The sequence below is a fragment of the Chiloscyllium plagiosum genome, unplaced genomic scaffold (genome assembly GCF_037043375.1).
Source record: "Chiloscyllium plagiosum isolate Xiang-an unplaced genomic scaffold, Cpla_swu_hap1 HiC_scaffold_40, whole genome shotgun sequence".
Lineage (NCBI taxonomy): Eukaryota > Metazoa > Chordata > Chondrichthyes > Orectolobiformes > Hemiscylliidae > Chiloscyllium > Chiloscyllium plagiosum.
Genome location: NW_028270178.1, coordinates 25,444,784 through 25,454,728, shown reverse-complemented (window position 1 = coordinate 25,454,728; position 9,945 = coordinate 25,444,784).

Genomic DNA, 9,945 nt, shown 5'->3' with positions numbered 1-9,945 from the left:
ACACCTTTTCAGTTTTTCTGGGAAATATTCGGGAAATCCCCCTTTCAATTGGAAACTGCATAGAGTTGGAAGGGATGGACACACCATGCCCCCTGTAAAAACGCCACACCCTGCCCCCTATAAAAACGCCACCCCATGTTCCCACTTCCTTCGCTTTCACCGCATCTTCTCCCAGGAGGACCAACTCCAATACTGAACAACACAGATGACCTCCTTCTTCAAAGAACACAATTTCCCCTCAGATGTGGTTGACGATGCTCTCCATCGCATCTCCTCCACTTCCTGCTCCTCCACCCTTGAACCTCACTCCTCCAATCGCCACCAGGACAGAACCTACCACCTGATCAACCTCCAGATACATTGTATCATCCTTCGTCATTTCTGCCACTTCCAAACAGACCCCACCACCAAGGATCTATTTCCCTCCCACCCCATCAGTGTTCCAGAAAGACCACTCCCTCCGCGACTTCCTCATGAGAACCACACACCCCCACCAAACCAACCTCCACTCCCAGCACCTTCCCCTGCAACCGTAAGAAATGCAAAACTTGCGCCAAACACCTCCCCCTTCACCTCCATCCAAGGCCCCAAGGGATCCTTCGATATCCATCAGAAATTCACCTGCACTCCCACACACATCATTAACAGCATCCGTTGCACCCGATGTGGTCTCCTATACATTGGGGAGATGGGCCGCCTACTTGCAGAACATTTCAGAGAACGCCTCTGGGACACCCGCACCAACCAACCCAACCGCCCCGTGGTTGAACACTTTAACTCCTCCTCCCACTCCGCCAAAGACATGCAGGTCCTTGGCATCCTCCATCGTCAGACCATGGCAAGATGGCACCTGGAGGAAGAGCGCCTCATCTTCTGCCTAGGAACCCTCCAATCACAAGGGATGAATGCAGATTTCTCCAGTTTTCTCATTTCCCCACCCCCACCTTTTCTCAGTCCCAACCCTCAGACTCAGCATTGCCTTCTTGACCTGCAATCTTCTTCCCGACCTCTCCGCCCCCACCCCCTCTCCAGCCTATCACCCTCACCTTAACCTCCTTCCACCTATCGTATTCCCAATGCCCCTTCCCCAAGTCCCTCCTCCTTTCCTTTTATCTTACCCTGCTAGGCACACCCTCCTCATTCCTGAAGAAGGGCTTATGTCCGAAACATCGATTCGCCTGAGAGCAGGTTAATGGTTTATTCAGTCGATCCAGACATGAATGACATCTTTCAATGCCATAACTAACCTGCGGTTGTTTGGGATTGTAGAAAGGCTGAGGGGCATTATAGCGAATTCACTTAATGGGCTGTATATTTCCAGCAGTTCTAAAGAATGGTTGGAACACTGTGTGTTGTTAATGTGAATTCCTAAGGCTATGGTTACCTTCCAGCTGCTCCTTGAAGAAATGACTGCAGCCTCTTTTAACAATGAATGAAGAGGAGGAACACTTTTAAAAGAGTTTAAAACACACGAATCTATGAATGTTATCATTAGGTTAATATTGTTTGCCTTGTTTAGTTTTTCACATTATAAAAGGTACTTATTTTTTTAAGAAATATTGTGAAATCACGTTCTATCCATGAACTAGGGATTCATATTTATCAGTTTATATTATAATTACTCCTAACAAGACCAGAACACAACTGGGAGTCAGAAAGTTCGGAATTATATCATATTTAATTTTATTATACATGAATTAGAACAGCCACATTCAGTAATCGCAATAGTGGACTGCGTTTGTTTTGCCATTGTGTACTTTATTGAAGAAACGTCAATAAGCCAATTTTAAAAAAAAAAATAAGTCAGACAATGCAGAAAATACAAGAGAAAGGTTATATTTCCCTATTTGAAATTTGTGCTCTTTGTTGACTCAATTTCCAAGCAAAATTAGAATATTTACTAAACGTTACAAGGAATTGTTGACTTTCCAAATCAGTCCATGAGGGACTCTGTAAGTTAACAGTTCCTCACTTTATTATCACAGAGAGGGCTTAGATCGTGTTTGGTGCCTTGAATGATGAAACAAAACTTTGTCAGCTGTGTTCGCATTTTCCATCGAATAATGACATCTTCATGAGTGCAAAAACTCAGCTTTTTTTGTAATACAGCACCCAGACCAAACCCCGGTATGCTAAGTGCAGTCGAAAAAATGTTTCATAGTTGATGAATATCAACAAACTGAAACTCAATTCAATTTTTGAAATGAATGCCTCTCCTTTGTTTGCAACGAATGGATCTTGTGCCGAGAGAAATTTGTGATGATGTTTACAATCCGGTTACCCATTTTCAGATGCAGATGTCCTGGTCACGTTGTTTATCTTTCCACAGATGCTGTCGTGCCTGCTGAGTTTAACCAGTTACTTTTGATTCTTTTTCATGTTACAAGAAACCACGGTTCTTTGATTGATTAGATTACAATATTTCAGTTCCCAACCTGCCGCCCTGCAGCAATTCTTGGAATCATACTCATCATCTTGAATGTTATGAAACTTCAAATGTTCATCTAGGTAAAGTCTGAAGCACTGAATCACAAGATACACCTCACGCTCTGGTTGAGAGCCTTTTCCGCCAATCCCCTCAAAACTGCTTACCTTCCACCTTTAAAATTATTCGTCTTCTCGTCGTGTCACTTGCCTCTGCCCAATCAGTTAAAGCCAGGAGTGATCAGCTTTGAAAAGAATCACACTTGTAGCTGTCATGTTTAAATGTGAGATCTGAACTCTCTCTCATGACCGAGTTAGGTGGTAGCATCTTCCATAGTCCTCTGGGCAGAGCGGAGATTGTTTGATCAGTAATTTTCAATTTCCAATTTACCTTCTGTCTCTTCCAGTTAATTTCCTGGCAATTCTGGTTTCCTCGTGGGGAAAGTGCAACCCTTCGAAATGCAAAATTTGCTGCCTGTTGGCTTGGCAACGTCGGATCTCCTGTTCATTGCGGCAGTCAACCACTTTGACTTTCCAAGGTGTTTACTGGACATCACGCCTGCGTACAGCGTTATATTTGTGCTGGTCATTCCAGCCACAGAGTGCTCCATCTGTTTCACTATCCTTTTCTCCTTTGATCATTTTGTGGTCAATTGCTGCCTGAAACTGAAGAGAAAATATTGGATAGCAAAAGCCTTGGCTGCATTTCTTGCTATTACTGACATTTTGGTCTGTTCAAAAAATATTCACTTCTATTTTCATATTCAGGCTAGGAGGACATTGATAATGTTCCATGGTACTGCGATATAAACTCAAGTTATTTTATTGATTCATGAGGGTTGGTGTTTAAGTGGTTTCAAATTGTTTTAACCTCTTTCATCCTATTTCTGTTAAATGTTTTGACGAACATTCTGACGGTCAGGCACATCTTGGTGGCCAGTCGAGTCCGAAAGACGTTGAAAATCAGGGGAAGGGAGAGAGTCACAAGGACACAGATATGCAGAGCCGAAGGGAGTCGGTGATTTCCCTCTTCGCTCTATCCATCAGCTTCATAGTTGTGGTCAGTGAATGGTTCAAACATTTTAAACTTCAACGTTAAAGAGACAAATGGTGGGAAATACAGATATCTCTTTTTACATACGTCGGAGAAATGCTGGAAGATTTCAGGTGCAGCACAAACACATTATTTTATGCAGTGACTCTGCCCAATTCAGAGCGAAGTTCATGAATGCAGTGCACCAACTGGTCACGTAAATTCTTCGCTTAATGACTCAGCAAAACAACTGAGAGAGAGCCAGAGGCAGCCGCAGTGTTCCCAGTGCAGGGATTGTATATGAACGGTCAAGAAACCATCAGCACCATTACATGCGTCTGAGGAGAAACACGCAACAGTGGATGGGAATGGATGAAACAGGATGGGTCACCAATCACCACATTCAGGAATACGATGCTATCCCTGATTAACTGGCGAATTGAAAGACACAAGCTTACACAGATTAGGAGCAGCAGGAGGCCTTTCCTCCCTTCGAGCCTGGTCCTTCTACTCGCCCAGAGAACTGAAGCTGCTCTTTTCCACCATGCGTGCCTGAGAACTCAATTAAACTTGTTCCCCTCCTTCATGCTTTGTAAAAATTACGAAGCTACAGTCTTTTCTTCAAGGAGCATCTGGAAGGTAACCACAGCCTCTGGAATTCATATTAACAACCCACAGTGTTCCAACCATTCTTTCGAAAATCTGGAAATGTACAGTAGAGTCAGGCCATTCAGCCCACTCAGTGAATTCGCTTTAACGCCCCTCAGCCTTTCCACAATCCCAAGCAACCACAGGTTATTTCTAGCATTGAAAAAAGTAATTCAAATCTGGATCAGTTGAATAAACAATCTATCTGTTCTCATCCCACTTTCCAGCAGATTGTCCCTTGAAGATAACTTCACTTCAGATGCAGATCCAAGTTTCCTTTAAATCAGTTGAACTTTGCCAGCTGAAGCATCCCCTTCCCCCGAAACTGGGAAGTGAATTCCAGATATACGATCACCGTCTGGATGAAAGGGTTAGTCCTCATGTCCCTGTAACCCTTCCATCAATCAGTATACCTCTTGTACACTTGGGAAATTATCCTCCATTCAGGGTGGCAGGTCTCCATTCAAGATGCAAATTACTTGGACGCTAAATCACAATACCTCTTTTTTTCTGTTCTGGGGAAACTGAACCTGACCTGTCCTTCTTTCCTCAATGCTGCACTAATTTCCATGTATTAGCAACATTCTTGTAAATCACCCCGTTCTATCCTCAGTGTAATTCTGTCCTCGCTGTTAGGTCGTCACCAGAGCTGTGCATAAAACCGCAGCTGAGTGATCCAATGTCTCATGTAATTCCAGTGTTACCGGTCTGGCAGGGGGAGAGGGAATTTGTTGTGGATTGGCTCTGGTGCAGGCTGACCGGACAGTAATTTGGGGAGTGGTAATATGGTATTATGTCTCAGCATGGATGTCTGTTCAGAATCTAGGGTATATATTGGAACTGTTGGGGCACACTCTGATCGAAGTACAGGGCTAGGTAATCAGTTCCTCACAGTTAGATGATGTGTTTAATAGTCTCACCTCTGTTGTGATACCAGATGGTGTAATCACAGACCAAGCCAGAGCCCAGATGGAAATCCTGCTTGATAGAATACAATCTAATTTGTTTTGGTTCAACCAAGTGATCTCTTCCTGAATTGCACATGCCCAATGCTGGATTGTTTCAGCAAAACAGGAGGTTGTTATAAAAGAAATAATGATACAATAGAATAAATCAAGCTACGTACGTCTGATGAAGATTTAAAGGCAATGAACATGCAATAAATGTATAATCTCATTAATTTCAAAAAAATGCATACATGAAAAGAAAGAAATTGTCTTTTATCTTTTGGACAATGCAGTACTCCTGGTGCCATTACAGAGAAAACATGTCTTGTATTATACTCACAGCAGAATCTAATACCTAGTTCAGTGACTTGTGACTTCCACTATTAAACTGGAACTCCATTAAACTTCTTCCTGGAGATAAGACACAGCTGAGTATCAATGTAGGGGAGAAAGTGAGGTCTGCATATGCTGGAGGGCTTATGCCCGAAACGTCGATTGTCCTCTTCCATGGATGCTGCCTGACCTGCTGCCCTTCCAGCAACACATTTTCAGCTCTGAGTGTCAATGTACTCAGCTTTAAGTAGTCTCTTCAGACCTTTTTTTAAACCAACCCTTCTGGCCTGCAGTGAACACGAACTTTTCACTCATCAGTCAAGTGATTGATCAAATGTTTCATTCCCTTCTCATGAGCACCACTCTAAACTTCCACCCCGTTCCAGGATTTTAGAAGGACTAAGAGAAGTAACAAAAATTATTCAAGTAAAGCTGAATGTTCCTCAGTTAAGGGTACCTTCCTTAATTGCAGATTCAAGAAGTCATTAACAAATCTTTGAGTAAATAAGCAGTGAGCTTCTCTGTGCTTCTGAAGTTAATACTCAACTTGTAAGAATGTATGTAATCATTGCAATTTGTTTTAAAAACTGTTTTTGAAGTTCACGCATTGGAGATCGTCTGTGACATCAATCCACATTGTCTGCAGTAGGAGTAGCCTCGACATGCTTTTCTGGAGTTTGGACAGTACTTCCCATCTATCTCAACTTTTCAACACCTTTGATTGTGTTTACATGGAATATTATTGTGCATTGGATCTTAAGTTTGTTTGTATTGACGCTTTTGAGTTTATATCGAAATATTGATTCACATTACAACTATTCCTGCTTTTGTGTAAATCCTGTTGTATATTGTAGCCGTTCATATTTATACATCATCACTGTATTAGTTCATGTTAAAGTTGTGCGTTTCTACTTCCCATCAGTAATATTGTATCTGATGGTGTGGGGCTGCTGCTGAGCTCCTTCAGCATTTTGGGATGGATCTGCAGTCCCACCATTGGGCAAAAGGATGGCAGCACAGAGCAGTGACTGTCGCGTTTGAGAGGATGTGCGAGATTATCATGTCGGGAAAACTGTCTCTGGTAATTGTAGAGGTTAAACACATATTCTGGAATGGAGGTGAATGTGAAGGGCAATAATTAAACAGCGATATGAAAAGTGGGATGGATAAATACAGAGCGAGAGATGGTTAAATATTGCAATAGGGTGAGAATAATAGGGAGAGAATGAATAGACTACAGAGGGGGGTTAATTGAAAAATAATAGGGAGAGCGTTAAATGCAGGAAAAGGGGAGGGTTAAAGACAGAAAAGGGAGAGCATTTAAAGTAAATTAATAGGGGAAGAAGTATACAAGGAATAAGCGGGTGATTTCAAATTACAGGGACACAGGAAGAAGGTTAATTCAGGGCAAGCTGCAGTGATTGTACTGAAGTCAGCCAGATGGATCTCATTGAATATGAATCCCCTGTTTGTGGCTGTTACCCTGTTAACATCTGGGAGTTGTGGCTGACAGATATAAACAGGACTGTCAGGAGTTATGCTCAATCAATAAACCAGCTTTGTATTGGCTAGGTCAGCAGCATGGACTATGCAAGTGTGAATGCAGAGTGACTTGATGATGGATTATTACCTTTGCGGAACGTGAGAGGATATAATACAGAATAGGAAGGAGAGAGTTGAATACAGGGGAGTTACGGAAGGAGAAAAGGAAGGGGCGTTAACACTGAGTAACAGAAAAAGAAATAAATATAAACTAATGAGGAGACCGTTGTATACAGCGTAGCAGGGACATGGTTAAATTCAGAGGAACAGAAATGGCTAAATCCAGAGTGGGGAGGATTAAACAAAGAACAATAGTGAGAGGGCGAATTAGAGAGTAATAGGGAGAAAGTTGAATACAGAGTAAAGATTAATGGTTGGCATGTATGCAGTTTAAATGGACCGGGTGCTTTAGAGAGTAAGTGTGAGAATATAAAATTCGCAACAGCATTAAAAACACAAGGAAATGGAGACGATCAAACGCAGATTGATTGGGTTGAGTAAAGAAAAATAGTGGAGGCTAAATTAAGACTGAAATGGAGAGGAATAATTGCAAGGAGTGAAGAATGGGGATGGAACACAGATAAAGGCTTAAATACAGAGAGAAAGAGAAGGGAAAACAGGGTTATCAGGAGAGAATTAAACACTGGAGAACCGAGAGAATTACGTACAGGTTTATAGAGATTATTAAATAATGGGAAATAGAAAAAAAAATGAAATGCAGAGCAATAGAGTGCAATAAGGTTTAGATGGAGAGGAATTTGTTCAGTGGTTACAATAAATTTTTCGGATTCAGTATGTGCATGTCCCGTCGAGAGAAGGTACAAACATTGACGTACTCTTGGGAAATAAGGGAGGGCAGGTCACTAAGGAGGAGCACTTTGGTGCCAGCGACCATAATTCTATAAGTTTTAAAAACTGAGACCAGCTCTAAAAGTTGTAGTTCTAAATTGGAGGAAGGTTAATTTTGATGGTATTAGGCAGGAACTTTCAAAAGCTGTTTGGAGGCAGATGTTTGGCGGTAATGGAAAGCCTGGAAAATGGGAAGCCTTCAGAAATAAGATAGCGAGAGTTCAGAAAAGGTATATTCCTGGTTGGGTGAAAGGAAAGGCTGCCAGGTATTGGGAAGGCTGAATGACTAAAGAAATTGAGGGTTTGGTTCAGAAGAAGAAGGAAGCATATGCCACGTATAGACAAGATAGATCGAATGAATCCTTAAAAGAGTGTAAAGGAATTAGGAGTATATTTGAGAGGGAAATCAGGAGGGCAAAAAGGGGACATTAGATAGTTTTGGCAAATAGAATTAAGGAGAATCCAAAAGGCTTTTACAAATACATTAAGGACAAAAGGGTAACTAGGGAGAGAGTAGGGCTCCTCAAAGATGAACAAGGTAGCCTTTGTGTGGAGCTGCAGGAAATGGTGGAGAAACTCAACGAGTATTTTGCAACAGTGTTCACTGTGGAAAAGGACATGGAACATATGGAGACCCCTAGAAAATGTGCACATTATTGTGGAGGAAGTACTAGATGTCTTGACATGCATAAAAGTGGATAAATCATAAGGACCTGAAAAGGTATACCCTCGACCTCTGTGAAAAGCTAGGGACGTGATTGCTGATCCCATTGCTGAGAAATCTGTGTCATCAATTTGCTGGAAGACTGGAAGTTTGCTGAAGTGGTGCTACTGTTTCAGAAGGGTGGGAAGGACAAGGCAGTGTACTATAGAATGGTGAGTCTGACGACGATGGTCGGCAAATTGTTGAATGGAATCCTGAGGGACAGGATGTACATGTATCTGTAAAAGGATAAAAATAAAGACTGCAGATACTGGAAACCAGAGTCAAGATTAGAATAGTACTGGAAAATCACAGCAGGTCGGGCAGCATCCAAGGAGCTGGAAAATCGACGGTTTGGGCAAACGCCCATAATTAGGAATACAGGAAGCATGCCTGCAGTGTGAAGAGATAAATGAGAGAGGGTAGGTGTGGGGAGAATCTAGCAGAGAGTACAATAGGGGAATGGAGGTGGGGATGGACGTCATTGGTCAGAGAGGAGGGGGAGTGGATAGGTGGATAGACATGTAGGACAGGGCATGGGAATGGTGCTGAGCTGGCAGGTTGGAGCTGGGGTGAGGTGCGGAAGGGGAAATGAAGAAACTGGTGTAATCCACATTGATGTCAACCTTCCAGCTCAGCACCGTCCCGATTACCAGTCCTACCTGTTTAGCATCCTTTCCACCTATCCACTCCACCCTCCTGTCTGACCAATTACCTCCATCCCAACCCACATTCACCCATTGTACTCATTATTGCTACCTTCTCTACCCTCTTCTCTAACCACCTCCATCCCCACCTTCCATTCACCTCCCATGCTACTTTCCCCCACCCAACACCTCTCTCGTTTATCTCTCTACTCTGTAGGCATCCTGCCTCTATTCCTGATGAAGGGCTTTTGCCAGAAACGCTGTCTAAACTGCTGTGCTTTTCTAGCACCACTCTAATCTAGCCACATGTATTTGAAAAGGCAAGGACTGATTAGTAATTGTCGGCATGGCTTTGTGAGTGTAAAATCATGCCCCACAGACTTGATTGAATTTTTTGAAGAAGTGAAAAGGAGGATTCGTGATCTATATGGGCTTCAGTAAGGCGTCTGCCAAGGTACCCAATGGGGAACTCGTTAGATAAGTTAGATCTCATGGAAGACAGGGAAAAATAACCATTTCATTTAAGAACTGGCTCAAAGGAGAAGACAGAGGGTGATGTTGGAGGGTTCATTTTCAAACTACAGGCCTGTGACCAGTGGACTGCCACAAGGATTGGTGCTGTTTTCCATTCCTTTTCGTCATTTATATAAATGATTTGGATTTGGACAGAAGTGGTATCGTTAATAAGTTTGCAAATGACACCAAAAATTGAGATGTCGTGGACTGCGAAGAGGGTTGCCTCAAAATACAAATGCATCTTGATCAGCTTCGCAAATGGGCTGCGAAATGAAGGATGGTGTTTAATTTAGATAAATGTGA